Genomic DNA, 15,050 nt, shown 5'->3' on the forward strand with positions numbered 1-15,050 from the left:
AGCATATATTATTTCCTGAAAACTCTTAATTTGATACCTTAGTGACATTATCTTTGTTAAAAGATCTTGTATGCTAAATATTTCTATAAGATCAACCTAAATGTTTACTCCTTCATGTTTACTATTTTCTGCTTTTATTTTACAGTAGCATTTTGTCAGTTTAGCATACTAAAATCATTAATATATAATATATGCAAAATGTGCAAAAGAAAAAAGGGTAGTGATGAGTGACTCCAGGATAGCAGTATATGGAGATTCCATAGTTAGAGGATTAAATAATGAGAGAATTCATAAGATCTGCTATCCAGAAGGGAGAATGAACAGGATAATTCAAGCACTGGACATGAGGAGGAAACTAGTGGTGGTTGTGGAGATAAATGATTTAAGTGGACATAAGGAGTATGTAAAGGTGAATATCAGGTGGTTACTGAGAAGGGCAAAAGAAAACAGTGTAGTGAGAAAGGCTGTCAGTGTGTTGCCCAAGGCATGATAATGATGAGTTGAGACAGAGAGCTGGAATCATGAATGTTATGTTAGTGGTGATGTGAGAAGAGAGTACAGTTTGTGGATGTGTGGCACGTTTGAGAGAAGAATGGAATTATACAGGCAGGTTGCATTTAAATGGATTTGGAATGAGTGTACTGAAGAAAGCATTGCTACATGGCAGTACAGTGTATGTGTACACACACATGCAAGAAATCAAAAGTAAAAGATGAAGTGAAAGATCAGAAGAGTGGTATTGAAGAGACAGAAGTGCTTGGCAGTGGAAATGATGGTAGTACGAGAGAAGAGAACAGGACCGCAAGAGGAACAGAGAAATGGGAAGAGCCAGAGTGGACAGGGAGACATGGCAGAGGTAGAATTTGGATGTTGAAAGTACTAATGAATGTGTGTGTGGAGACGGAGTATATTGTGGGTGGGGAAGTTGAGACTGAATGGATATATGTGTAAGTGGTGATAAAAGTAACTGGGCAAGGGCAGGTGTGGAGGGGAAATCACAACCAACCAGTGGCTTGGACTGGTTATAGACCAAAAATGAATTGCTGAATTTGTTTACAAATGCTAGAAGCATCAGAAATAAGGGAGATGAAATGATTGAGTTTTGTCCCAAAATCATTGGAATAAGTGAAACATAGTTGAATGAAGATGATATTGTAAGGAATAAAAATGGAAGGATATAGTCAGTGGCACGCCAAGGGTATTTGCCACCTGGGTGCAAACTTTTATTGGCCACCCCTAATACTGCATTGCATAATCCAAATTAGATATTAGCTACATAAAATGCTGCCCTATCAATGTTGCCACCCAGGTGGCAACATTGACAGGGTTGGCGCAGCCCTGGATACAGTATTTTTCACAAGGATAGAAAAGACAAGAAGGGAGAGGGAGTGCTGCTGATGATAGGAGAATTAAGTACACATAAGGTATTTGAGGAGATAAATAATCTTGATATCAATAAGGCAACAGGATTTGATGACATATCACCACACATCTTTATTATTATTATGTGACACCTCCAGGGAGTTCAAAGACTCTTCAAGGGAGGACCTACTCTACAACTGTCTCCACCAACTGCAACAACCATCATCATCATCTACATCAATGCCATCTACTGCCCATCACCACTACTAGATTTTCACAGACAATCACAAACATCCATGCCCACGACGGGATTCGAACCCGCAGCCTTTTGGCTGGAAAGCAGATACACTAACCACTCGGCCAATCAGGCCGGCATCTTAAGGATGTTCCAGGGAATTCACGGTTGCATTGGCATGCTTATTTAATAAGTCTTACAACAGCACAGGTTCCAAAGGAGTGGAAAGAAGATAAAATTGTTCCACTGCATTAAGGTGGTGATAAGGCTGTGGCTTCAAATTATAGGCCAATCTGTATATCTGGAGGTGATGAAGGTACTAGAGAGAAGTAGGATACAGAACTGGGTTGAAAACAGCTGTATTCTTTGTGGTTATCAGCATAGGTTGGTTAAGGGGAGATCATGTTTTACTAACTTAGGTACTATAACAAGGTAACAAATACCTTGGACAGGGAAGATGCATATACAGTGGTATACTTGGATTTTGCAAAAGCTTTTAGTAGGCCCCCCACACACAACAAACTACAAATAAATTGAAAAAGATGGGATTAAATAACAGACTTCTGAGTTGGATCAGTGACTGGCTGTCAGATAAGTGTCAGAAAGTTTCATATGGTAGTGCAGTATATCACATAAGAAGGTCACTAGTACTGCACTGCAGAGGTCAGTTTTGGAACCATTATTGTTCAATTTGTATATTAATGATATTGGGATGGGTTTAACTAGTGATATGCAGCTGTTTTCAGATGATCCAAACTTGGGGAGAGCAATGCAGAGTTGAGCAGATGTTATGGCCTGGCAGGAGTACTTGAATAGATTGCATGAATGGGTAGGTAAGTGGAACTATCAGTTCAATGTTGCAAAGTGTAAGGTGGTAAAGTAAAGGAGATAGAGGAAATGAGAGATCTGGGAATGGTGCTGGTGGTAGACAAGGACCTGGAATTCAGGGTCCACATTGCACAAGTTGCGAAGACATCACATTGGATAATGGCAATGATGCTGAAGATCCTGACATGCAGAAATAAAGGTTATGATGCCATTGTATAAGACCTTGATCAGGCCTCATATGGATTATTGTGCACAGATCTGGTCAGTGGTCACAAAGATTATCAGTGGCCTTTGGAATGTGGAGTATGAGGACAGATTGAGAGAATGTAAATTGCAAAGCTTCATGAATAGGAGGAAGAGTTGGAATATGACTGAGACATATAAGCTAGTTAGGGTGTTGTTATAAAGTTGACATGGAAGAGATTTTTAATAGAATGAGAGAGGAAATAAAACAAGAGACCATCGCTGGAAACTATAAAAAAAGGGTATGAGTGACTGGGGAGAAGTGGAGGAGCAGATTGTATTGTGAATGACACACACACTGAATCATTTAAAGGCACAGTTGGATGAGAATTGTGTGCAACAGTGTGTACCTCCCACGATGAGTTTCTGACTCCATGGAGGCAGGATGTTAATAATATTTGTCATATTAATGATGCCCTTTTTCATGAAACTATAACCTGTAAAACTGCAAACATTAAATTAATTTGCTTAAATCTGCATATCTATAAAAATCCATCAATGTTTGCATGAGCTCAAGTAGCTACTGTCTAGACAGTAAACAAATGTCTCTGCAACTTACTGACATCCGCATCAGTGCAGGCTAAAAATAACTAATTAGATTGTAATAAGTTGGAATGGGTTAAATAATATTTGAGTTAAGACATTAGAGAAATCACTAAATAAATTTTGTAAGAAGTATGACTTATAATTTGTTTTTGTATTACATTCAAAAATTACTGACTGTAAATTAGAAATTCCAAGAGCAAAAATTTTGTGTGCACATTTACTAGGGATATGTGCTCCCTTTCTGACTAGTGTGCACATGCAGAGCTTAGAGGAAACATCGGTCCTATCCTATCTGAGACAGCAGAGTGCAGGGAAGAACTAGCTAACAAGCAATTTATTCATTAAAAACTATACCAACCAGGTCCTTCCCTAACATTTGCACCACCAATGGCAAAAGTACAAATGGAGGCCCATATACCATATGTCTGAATATTTAAGTTAACAAAATGTTAAATAAAATAATTATATTCTCTACCATGACAAATATACCTTCATAATGACAAAATTAAAAAATACATAGTCATGGTTTTTATACGACAAAGTTAGCAAAATATCAAAGATGACAATTTAATTATTATTGTACAAGTCTGGGTTTCTGTTGATGAGCCAATGATGTCTGGATGAGAAATAAAATTTAGTTTATTGATATACATAATTTGTAAATTATTATATATTTATTCCATAATATTAATTTTCTTGCCTTTATTTCAGAAAAATCAATAATTATGTTGTTATAATCAAGATAAATAATTCAAAAGAAACAAACTTTTTGGACATATCTGGAAAATGGATAACAGTAATATGACTAAAACACTGATGCTACGTACAATGGATTGTAAAGAGGACAGTTGAGGTGAGAGAGTGGGTAGATGATGTGAAGCAGTGGTGTGGAAAGCTTCTGTAGTATTCGAGTCACCTGGCAATGAACAAAGAAAAATAGTAAAAAAAAAAAGAAAGAAAAAAAGCATCCAATACCAACTGGCATTAGAATCATGGACATTGATGATGATGAATCAAGAAACAACCTTTCAAGATAGGAAACACATAAAAGAGGTAAAATTCGCTTGTTTTTTTATGAAAAATCTCTTCTATGGTTGTGTATTTCTTGTAGAAAGGCTTATATGCTGGTTAAACATGATAACTAAATACTTAAGGTTGACAGCGTACACTAGAAATATAAATTAAATCAACTTTAATATATACTTTCCGATATTTCGGCAACGTCGAAGATGGCAAACATCTATGCCCATGGCAGGATTCGAACCTGCAGCCTTTTGGTTGGAGAGCGGATACGCTAACCACTCAGCCAACCAGGCTGGAATGTTGAATACGAGGACAAATTGAGATAATGCAGGTTGCAAGCTTTGTGAACAGGAGGCGGGGGGGATATGATTGAGACACATAAGCTAGTCATAGGCCATCGCTAGAAACTGAATAAGGAAGGTGTAAACACAGGAGTGAGGAGAGGGATCTTTGTGTGGAGAGTGGTTAGTGAGTGGAGTGCATTGCCTGAGTGTGCATGTTGTGAATATAGACATGAATCAATTTAAAACACGGATGAACGAGCATTGTGTGCAATAGTGTGTACCTCCCACGATGAATCTCTGACTCCATGGAGGTCAAATTTTAACACGTTCACTGCCAACTACGAATATACTCGTAGTTGGTAAACCAGCTACACAAGCCAGCTACGAGTATACTCGTATGACGCTTACCGCCGGCAACAACATTACTGTACTGACCTTGAAGAAGTGAAAATGCTTGGCTTGTGGAGCTAGCATCAAAAACTGTGTATTCTCATAGATGGTATATACTCTGCACAAGCCAACTACGAGCATACTCGTATGACGCTTACTGCCGGCAACGAGATTACCGTACTGACCTTGAAGAAATGAAATTGCTCGGCGTACGAGAACAGACTATGCTGAAGTAGCATGGCAGCGACCATGTTAATAATAATATTACATCCATCATGTATTTGGTAGACAATGTGGGAGGTTCATTCAAACGACAACATATTTATCATGGTGAATCAAATCATAAAATCCTTAATACTACCTGCATTAAATATATTCCAGTAATACATTCCATTCACTGGCAATTCTCCATGTAAAAAATCTACTTCTTACCCCCATCTTCACCACACTCTTACATAACTTCCAGGGATGACCTCTGGTTCTTCCTCTCTCATCTTCTACATTTTTTATAATCCCCTCACTAACTTAAACTGTCATATCACCTCTTTACCTCCTATCCACCAAACTGCAATCCATATTTCTTCAACCTCTCTCCAATGCCAGCATTCCAGAGTCCTAATGGTCTTAGTTGTCTTAGTCATCTCAGGAGCCTCTACAATGTTTCCACATCACAATGAAAACCAGGTGACCAAATCTAAGCACAACAGTCTAAATATGGTCTGATCAGTACTTTATACAATAGCACAACCATCTCCTTTTCCCTACATGTTAGAGTATTTCTTTTCATAGCAGCACTATGACATGCAGTTTTTGCAACACTTGCAATATGTCCTCTAAAACTGTCAACCATTACTCCCAAATCTCAAATCTCATCCACTTCCTGTATTAGGGCACTCAATACAGTACATAGCCTTATTTCTACACTCCAAAATGCAACAGCCTGCACTTATTAATATTAAAACTACAACCAATCTTACTGAAAGGAATTAACATCAGCAATGTTAATTCCTTATATTGTGGAGAATATGTTGTGTTGTGGAGAATTATAAGGAACTACTTATAATTCTCCACAACACTGCATCATCAACAAAAATCTGAAGATTCCCAGTCAGTCCACATGATGTATATCATTTACAAACAAGTTAAACAATAGAGGTCCAAGAACAGAACCTGTAGCAGTTCTAATTGACAATAAATGTATCTTTTTTCAAAATTCCAAAAAGCATGAAACCTTATATATGACAATCCCCTACCTGACGAATGGCACAGCGCAACCAAGCGCCGAAACGGATAATCCATATTTTTTGAATTAATCCAATTTTTAACAGGGACTCTTTCCTTTCCAACTGTCCATTTTTTAACATGGAAGTCTATGGGCGACCGCTGTGCACGTCGTGATGCGTTAGCAGGCGGCTCGTCCTCGTTCGCGAACGGAAGTGACGTCACTGGAAGGGGGATGAAGTGGATGTTACATCAGGCAGACGTCGCAATGACGCACCGATGGGTAGAGGAGGATAGCGTCTCGCTAGTGGAATAATTGCGCCCGCCGGTTTTGAAACAAACATTCCTTTACCAGAGGAACTGAACCTACGTAGGATATAAAGAAAACAGCTATAACACAAATAAGAAGCATTTTTGCTGGATGTCACCACAGATGAAACCTGTTAGAGAAGCTGACGTATCTTTCGTAATATTACGGGCACTGGAAGGGCATATGCGGCGGAACTAAATATATCCCATGCACGATGCAATGTTGTCGGTTGAATAGTAGTCGATAACACTTAACAAGCACAAGCAGCACTGAGGAGAATATAAATAAAGCATACAAGAAATGAAGTAAAAATGAGTTGGGTATTCGTTTCGTGTTTGTTATCACCACACAAACGCTATCATGACTCCATATTTTTGGCTACTGTTAGTGTTCCGTCACTGGCGGGAAAATGCAGCCGAACATGGTATCCGCCATATGCAGACAACGTCGGTGCGATTGCTGGATGTCGTGGGTTGTATGGTATCGTCGGTTTCCATACAATGGACAATTCCTAAATACATACATACAGATCCAAACATAAACAATACAAGCAGCACATACTAAGTAAGAGAGGACAAAGTTAGATTTTTTTACAAAACGAATGCACACATATCACGAACAGAAACTAACTCCCTGCAGCATGCAACTACCACGTGGATGAAGATGGTCAGTAAATACAATACCTGTGGTAAGATGGTGCTTTTGGTCATTAACGCATAATGTTACTGGCTGGATGGGTGAAGCAAAAATGCTTTTCTTTTTCCCCTTTATCTCTGTAAGTGATACTGTGAATGGGGTATTATTGAGCTACCTGCTCGCCCTCTTGGGACCTGAAGCTAGTGATGTTCGGTGTGTAGTAGTATAGATTTTGGTCTTCTGTATTTACAGTGTATTACTTCACTGTAGTTGTTGGCTTGTTTGATCAGTGGATTTGAGTGCAGGGTTGCCTTGGAAAAGAATTTCTCAGCTAAGTCGTGGAGATGAGAGCGGATGTAAGGGATGTTTACGTCTCGGTGGATCTGGGAGTTTCTTATGTACCATGGGGAATCTAGGATCATTCTTAGGCACTTGTTCTGGATTCTTTGTAGTTTTTGTATGTTGGTTTCTGAGGTATGACTCCATGCTGGAGAAGCGTAGGTGATAACTGTGCAAATTATAGTTTTGTACAGTGTTAGCTTGTTTCTTACATCTAGTTTGCTTTTGCGGTTGATCAGGGGGTAGAGTTGTGCAATTACTCTAGATGTCTTCACTCCTGTTAGTTTAATGTGATTACTAAATAGGAGTTTGCTATCCAGTTTCACACCAAGATATGTTACTTCTATTACCCATGGGATCTTGAGTCCGTGGAGCTGGATGTCATCCTTGCTGGTTGCTTTTCTTCTGGAGAATAGCAAGGCAGAACTTTTCAGGGGGTTTACCTGGATCCTCCAATCTGTTAGCCAAGTTTCTAGTGTGTTGATGCTGCCTTGCAGTCTTCTAATTGCTAGCTGAGGGCAGCGAGATCTTGAAAGTATCGCAGTGTCATCCGCATATAATGCTGTAATGATATTTCTCGGGTTTGGGGGATATCAGCAGCATAGAGCGAGAACAGTAGAGGTGCTAAGAGGGAGCCCTGTGGCACGCCTGCATGGATCTTGCGTTTGGATGACACTGTTCCATTTAGTGTAATTTGCATGTGTCTGTCACTTAGGTATGCTTTAATTAGTTTGACTAGTTTTATTGGGAACTTGAATTGTATAAGTTTGTAGAGAAGACCCTGATGCCATACCTTATCAAAAGCCTTCGCTATGTCGATGAAGACTGCAGCCGTCTGGAGATTACAGTTAAAGCCTCCTGCTATATATTCTACCAGACTGTATATTTGTTGTGCTGTTGAGTGTTCTCTGCGGAATCCGAATTGCTCGTTTGGGATAATTCCGAGCTTGTCAGTGATTGCTTGTAGCCTTGTGAGTATAACCTTTTCAGTGACTTTTCCAAGACTTGATAAGAGGCTAATGGGTCTGTAGCTTTCTGGAAGTTGAGGATTCTTGCCTGCCTTTTTTATAGGTATGATATCAGCTGTTTTCCAGGTTGTCGGGAAGTGCTGAAGTCTGATGATCGTGTTTGTTATGTTAACAATATGTATTATTGCTTTTCTTGGAAGCAACTTTAGTGTTCTGTTGGTGATGCCATCAGGGCCAGGAGCCTTTTTGTTGTTCAGTTGTGCTATGATTTTGGTTATTTCCCCTGGGGTAGTGGGGGAGATGGGTTCTGAGGTATCAGTGAGATTTAATGCTTTCCTGACATGGCGATGAACTTTATAGATGAAATTAATGTTAAGACTTTTGTGCGATGGGCTGCACTGCTCCTCCAGGTGCTCTATGAGGGCTTCTGCCTTTTCCTTGTCTGTGTGTACTATTCCTTGTTTGGTTTGTATAGGAGGTAAGGGCTGCCTTTTGGTGCGTAGGATTTTTAGGAGTTTCCATATGGAGTGATCTTCTGGGTTTAGTGTGGTTAATTTGTTTTCCCATTCTTGATTTCGGTGGTTTTGTAGAGCTTCTCTGACTTTTCTGTTGAGTTTGTTTAGTGTTGTTTTGTCCTGTGGTGCTCTAGTCTTGTGATATCTCTTTCTTGCTTTGTTCTTGGTTCTAATCAGGTCCATGATTTCTTCTGGGATCCTGTTGGTGGTGTGGTGAAGAGTGGTTTGCTTTACTGACGCTATTGCTTTCTGCATTTGGCTTGTTAGCTTGATTATGGCTATATCTATCTCTTCTTTTTTGTGTATAATGGGTGGTGGACCAATGTATTCTGGTAGAGTTTTTGCGAGTTTGTTCCAAGCTATAAAGGAGTGCTGGGGTGAGAACTGTTCTTGATTGCCTAGCCTGAGCTGAATGGGGTTGTGGTCTGATGAAAGTTCTTCTATTGTTTCTAGCTGGTATTGGTATGGGATGTTTTTAAGTATTACGATGTCCAGAACATCTGATCTTCCTGTTGGGCTGTGGTGAGTGGGCTCAGTAGGTCCAACCACAATGGCAGAGTTGTGCATTGCATAGTTGTATAAAATGTGTCCTTTGGTGTTAATGGATGAGCTAAACCAGGCTGTATGTTTGGAGTTGAGATCTCCTGCTAAGATTATGGAGTCTTTGGATCCGAGGATGGAGTCTAGGTCAGATATCAGTAGTGGGATTCCAGGAGGGTTGTACGCTGCGTAAATCTTTAGACTGCCTGCGTTGCTGGTGTGTACCTCCACTCCGGTCACCTCTAGGTTCATAGTTGGGAGGTCAGGTACTGTGTTGTGGTTTAAGTAGCTTTTTATATAGACAGCAGTGCCTCCTCCTCTTGCACCAAGTCGATCCTTTCTGTACATGATAAAGCCTCGGAGTCTTGGGTTATTTGCTGGTCTGAGGTGTGTTTCGTTGACTAGAATGATGTCAGGTTTGTATTTGGATGCAAATTCTTGGAATTCCAGGATTTTATTTGTTATTCCATTTGCATTCCAAGCTACAATCTTTAGTGAGTTTGGTTTGTGTTTTCTATTCATGGCAGAGGGCTGTTAAGATGGTTTGTGTTCCTTGTAGGAATCTCTTTCCAGAGGAAGGTGAGGGGCTTGTCATGCTAAATTCTTGCAGCATGGTGGCAAGCGAGGCAGTTAAGATTTTTTCTAAGTTGGAGCCTCGCTGTTCGTAGGATGTGGGGTTCTTAGGTCGTGCAGCCTCAGCATACGTTTTTGTCATGTTGGTGTGAACTGAGATGAAGGGTGAGTTGCCTGCTTGGTAGTGGAGTTGTTGCAGGGAGGGGGTCTGAGGCTAGTTTTTGTTATCCCACGATTTCTTGGGTGGGACATGCACCCCTTGTAATTGGCAGGGTGAGGTCCTCCACAGTTAGCACAGCATGCCGGTGTTGTTTTTGGCTTGGTGCAGGTGCTAGTCGGATGTTCTTTGCCGCATTTTAGGCATCTGTAGGGTGCCTTACAGAGCTTTTGGGCATGCCCAAACGTTTGGCATCTATGGCATTGTCCTGCCGACGCCTTCTTTCTTAGTGGCTCAGTTGTGATTTTGAGCCCGCATATATTTTTTAATTCGTATATTCTTTTTTGCGTGTTTGATATTTCTACCAGTACTAGTGGCATAGGTTTTTTGTCCGATCTCAGCATTCTGCTCACTTTAACTGGGATCAAGCCTTGGATGATGAGATCGGCATTGACCTCGTCGGTCATGATTCCCTCGGCAACCTCTCTGAGCACCACTTTTAGGTTCTTTTCACTAGCCAGTGCAAAGGTGTGAAAAGGCAGCATGGAGTTGTCCAGCATTTTTGTAATCATGCAGTAGTCTGCGACTGATTCAGGTTGTATCTTTACCCCTTCGTCTGTGTTTCTGGCCCAGGAGTAGTTGATGTTCTGTTCTCTGAGCGATTTCGAGACTGAGGTCCACTTATATTTGTCTCAGAGGATTACCGGGGTACCTTTTCTTTATTTCCCGATACTGCTTGTGTGGGCACATTTTCTTCCGTGGGGTCGTCCGCGGTCCTTCGCCTTTTGCTTGTGTGTTCATCTGCTGTTGGTTCTGTCTGTCTGATGTCCTCGGGTGTGGGGAGGGTAATGTTTTGTTCTATGATATCGTCCTCTTCGTCTTCGGGTTCCTCTGCCTGTGTATACAGTTTGAGGTAGCCTGGCCATTCCGTTTCGAACTTTTGAAGGAGTACCTTAAATAGTTCTAAGGCTTCGTCTCTGTTTATGTGTTGAAGAAAGTCTTTAACGTTGTCCATTTCTAGTGTGTGTGTGTGTAGGGGTTCAAGAACGGTGGAAAATTCGCATGGAACTTTGGTAAAAATCTTAAAGCTTACCTTTACCTGGGTGGGTGCTGGCAGGAACAGAGGTATTGCAGTCTTCAGAGTCTCTTCACTATCTCGCTGGTAACAGTTCTTTTGGTAAAGAGAAGCAGAATAATCCAAATTCGAAAGATCAGTTCGTAATTCACGATCAGTTGAAGGCATCGTATTCAATCACCACTTCACTATCACATCAATCCTCGTGAGCATTGTTATCACGGGCGATTTATATAGCAGCAATTACAGAGCGATGAACATGATATATTGTTAATATCACATTTTAATCTACGAAGTGCTTATTTAATAGTTACATTTGAAATTGGGAATTCGTGCATTAAATATGTCTGTGATCGTTCTTCTATATATATATATATATATATATACATACACTTTATAATATATATATATATACACTTTATAATATAAAATGATAATTAAAATTAAGTGATATTACATCCCATTTTGTTCCGCTACAAAACTTAGATGTTAAACTTAAATATTAAAATTTAAAAAAAACAATCACTAATAACTAAAAATAACAACTATCCAGGTTTGCTGGACGTGTATATACGTCCTATGCTTTTTTTTTTTTATTATTGTTCTCTGTAAGGAGTAAGGGTTTTTCTATGTGCCCCCCATAGAGAGTGAGGCCCCCAGCTTGCGCATCATGCGCCTAATGGTAAATGCGGCCCTGAATATATATATATATATATATATATATAAATAACGATCTTCTATGTATATATATATATATATATATATATATATAGAAGGATGATACGAAATACTACACAATAATGTTCTCAGCTGGAGGTAAAGGATAAAAGCTTAGATTACTCTCAATGCTATTGAGAAAGAATGGTTGTATTCGTTCAGAAGTCGCACTAAACAGCCTCAAGCAGTTTCGAATTAATTCATGTATATTGATTGTAGATGCAATTTCATGCTCTATAGATATTATTATTAGACCAGTGAGTCGTTCCTGAGGCATCGTGGAGCGATTTTTTTTTTTTTTTTTTTTTTTTTTTAATTTTGAGAAACTCGGGGGAAAAATTGCGAAATTATGTAGGATCATCAGCGAGCAGCAGGACGGCTGGACTTATTTAATTTTTTGGTTTTTTTTTATTAGTAATCAAGGTTTTTACCAATTTTTTTTGAAGGGTGTAATTTTTCCCCGAAATATGTAGCAAAATCTGGCTCCCAGAAGTTCGCCTAATGGTAAAACCGGACCTTGGCATAAGAACCCAGCTTTTCTCTTTTTTGTGGGGGAAGGACCCACCTATTATGTTACGAACGAAAAGCGCTTAGGTTAGGGAGCATACTCATGCATTTTATTGTACTAAAAGAACATAGCTATTTCAAAATGCGAACGAAGACGAGGTGCCCGCTCACGCATTGATGCGTCCGCTGCGGTCTCCCATAGGCTACCATGTTAAAGAACCAGCCGTTTGAAAGGAAAGAGTCCTATTTTAGAAATGGATTAATTTCCAAACCTGAAACGAGCCCCAATTTTAGTAAGTTGCGCTATTCTCACTGAAAGGTAACAAATTGCATGACATGCTAATATCGGAATTTAGATTCGATACGATCTTCTCACGCTACCTCATTTCTAACCGAAATGCAAAATGTCATTCATCGTTATAATGTACTTCATAAATCAGATACAAAAATGCATTTCTCAAGCAAATATTAAACATTTCCAAATAAAAGAGAGGTATAATAAAAGAGAGAGAGGTATTACACAATTCATCTTGTGAATTTCACTTTGTGAAACATAATATTGCCTTTTTATATACAGAAATCACATTGAACATTCAGATAAACAAGCAGCGTATATTTTGGGTTAGGTATCTCGTGGATAATTGTTCCTTATATATTTACATGTGCATTTATAAGAACATCACCAAAAGAAGAATGATGCAACTGTCACATCATTCTCTTCTCAGCCGAACGCAACAAACATAAGGTGCATTTGCAATATTTCCATCAGTCTTTTAAAAAACTGCGTGTCAAAAAGTTAACTGTTTTACTCCAAGGAAAAATAATTCTGCAATTATTAAAATAAATAAATAACTGTATGATAAAATCAAATTTACCTTGATTCAAAAGGGGGATATGTTTAATATTGCGAGCGAAGAGAATTAGCAGTCGGCTTGCTAGACACGAAAGGAGAGATCACAGCACAGTACACGTAACGTATAACTATATTTGCTTCCGTTTACAAACAGTGGAGGAACCAAAGAGCAAATTTAGAACACAATGCCCTCTTGTGTACAAAATTCAAAGTATATTATAAAAATGAAGTAGATCCAGTATTATTTATTATTATTAAAACAAGACCTCATGGAGTTAAAGACTCATCTAATTTCAAAGCTGAATGTAGAAACTGTGAAAGTTTCGTAAAAATAAGTTGACCAGAGAGCTTATGGGAATACACCCGCTGACATTTACGAATTTCCCTAGCGCTGACATTTAGAAAACACGAACGCTGCCCAGGCGTCCATATATTCGTTTTTTAATTAGTTCATTTTTTGATAAGGTCTCACTGGCCTGACAGCTGTTTCGAACTAATTGAGTCTCTTCAGAGAGACCAGGCAGAAACCTTAAGAGAGCAAAAGCTCTCTTTCAATACTAAGAAACTTGAAATGTTGGAGAGGTGTATTTTTCGTTAGCGAACTCTCGGTCGGTGTGTGAAAGTATTTACTAAAATAAAGAGCCAAAAGGCTTCAGTTCAGCGATGCAAAATTATAAAAATCAAGTGAATATTAGATCCACTTTATTAGAAACCTTATCAAAAAAATGAACTAATTAGAAAGCTAATATATGGACACCTGGGCAGCGTTCATGTTTTCTAAATGGTCCGAGCTAGGGTAAATGCCTGCAGATGTATACCCGTAAGCACTCTGGTGAACTTATTTTTACGAAACTTTCGCAGTTTTTTCTACATTGGGTTTTGAAATAATGCTGGACTAATATCCACTTGATTTTTATAAAAGAGATTTTACATCGCCGAACTGAAGCCTTTTAGCTTTTTATTTTTATAAATACTTTCAAAGTATATCATTTTGAACTTCAAACGTAAATATTGGTTTGGGTGTTGATTATAAAATAATAAAAAAGTTAACCTTTTTATGCTTTTCTATGCGCTTATTATTGTTGTTGTTGCTGATACGCGATGACTCTGTGGAATCTCAAGGCTGATTGGAAGGAGAGGGGGTGGGTACTCTACACACTACAACCCTACATAATCCACCATCATATTCTACATCGTCTATCGTGCATGCATAGTAAAAGTATATCTGTCTGTATTTAATTGCAACGAAGAAGGTTCTTTGAGGAATCTGTGTATGATTTCCAATTAACAGAATTTCATTGAGTATTTCCGCCGAAACTTTTATAGTTTCTATCTATATTCGGCATGAAACTCTTGCAGTTTCTCTGAAACTCTTTTTCTTTATTCGGCTTTGAAATAATGTTGAATTCAATATCCACTTAATTTGAATAATTTTGCATCGCCGCAGTAAATCCTTTTGGCTCTCTATTTCAGTAATTCTTGGTGCCTTTTGTGATGTGACACCTTTTGGCAATTCGTATAGTAAAGTATAACCTCTGCATCATTACAACCTAAGTATTTACAATTTGGAACTGCCTAGTAACTGATGAGACCTCAACAAATGTCGAAACCGGTCTGGGTAATGATCCTTCCCCCATAATGTGTAACATACATCTCCTAGAACAGGCGTTCCCAACCCTATTCCACGCGGGCACCATGGCGCCCGTCGACCAATTTGTGCACTGTTCA

The 15,050-nt window shown here is 39.0% G+C and overlaps 1 protein-coding gene across 1 annotated transcript in view; it reads right to left on the bottom strand.

Moving 5' to 3' along the window:
- TyrRS (Tyrosyl-tRNA synthetase) overlaps nucleotides 1-13,470 on the bottom strand; it is a 100,815-nt gene extending 87,345 nt beyond the window's left edge. Inside the window, exon 1 of the mRNA XM_090409641.1 lies at nucleotides 13,345-13,470. The gene's annotated coding sequence lies outside the window, so the exon portion shown is untranslated. The remainder of the gene's footprint in view (nucleotides 1-13,344) is intronic.
- Between the last annotated feature and the right edge of the window lie 1,580 nt (nucleotides 13,471-15,050).

Source organism: Typopeltis vanoorti, chromosome 19, assembly GCF_054136105.1.
Source record: "Typopeltis vanoorti isolate ZY-2024b chromosome 19, IOZ_Tvanoo_1.0, whole genome shotgun sequence".
Taxonomy (NCBI): Eukaryota; Metazoa; Arthropoda; class Arachnida; order Uropygi; family Thelyphonidae; genus Typopeltis; species Typopeltis vanoorti.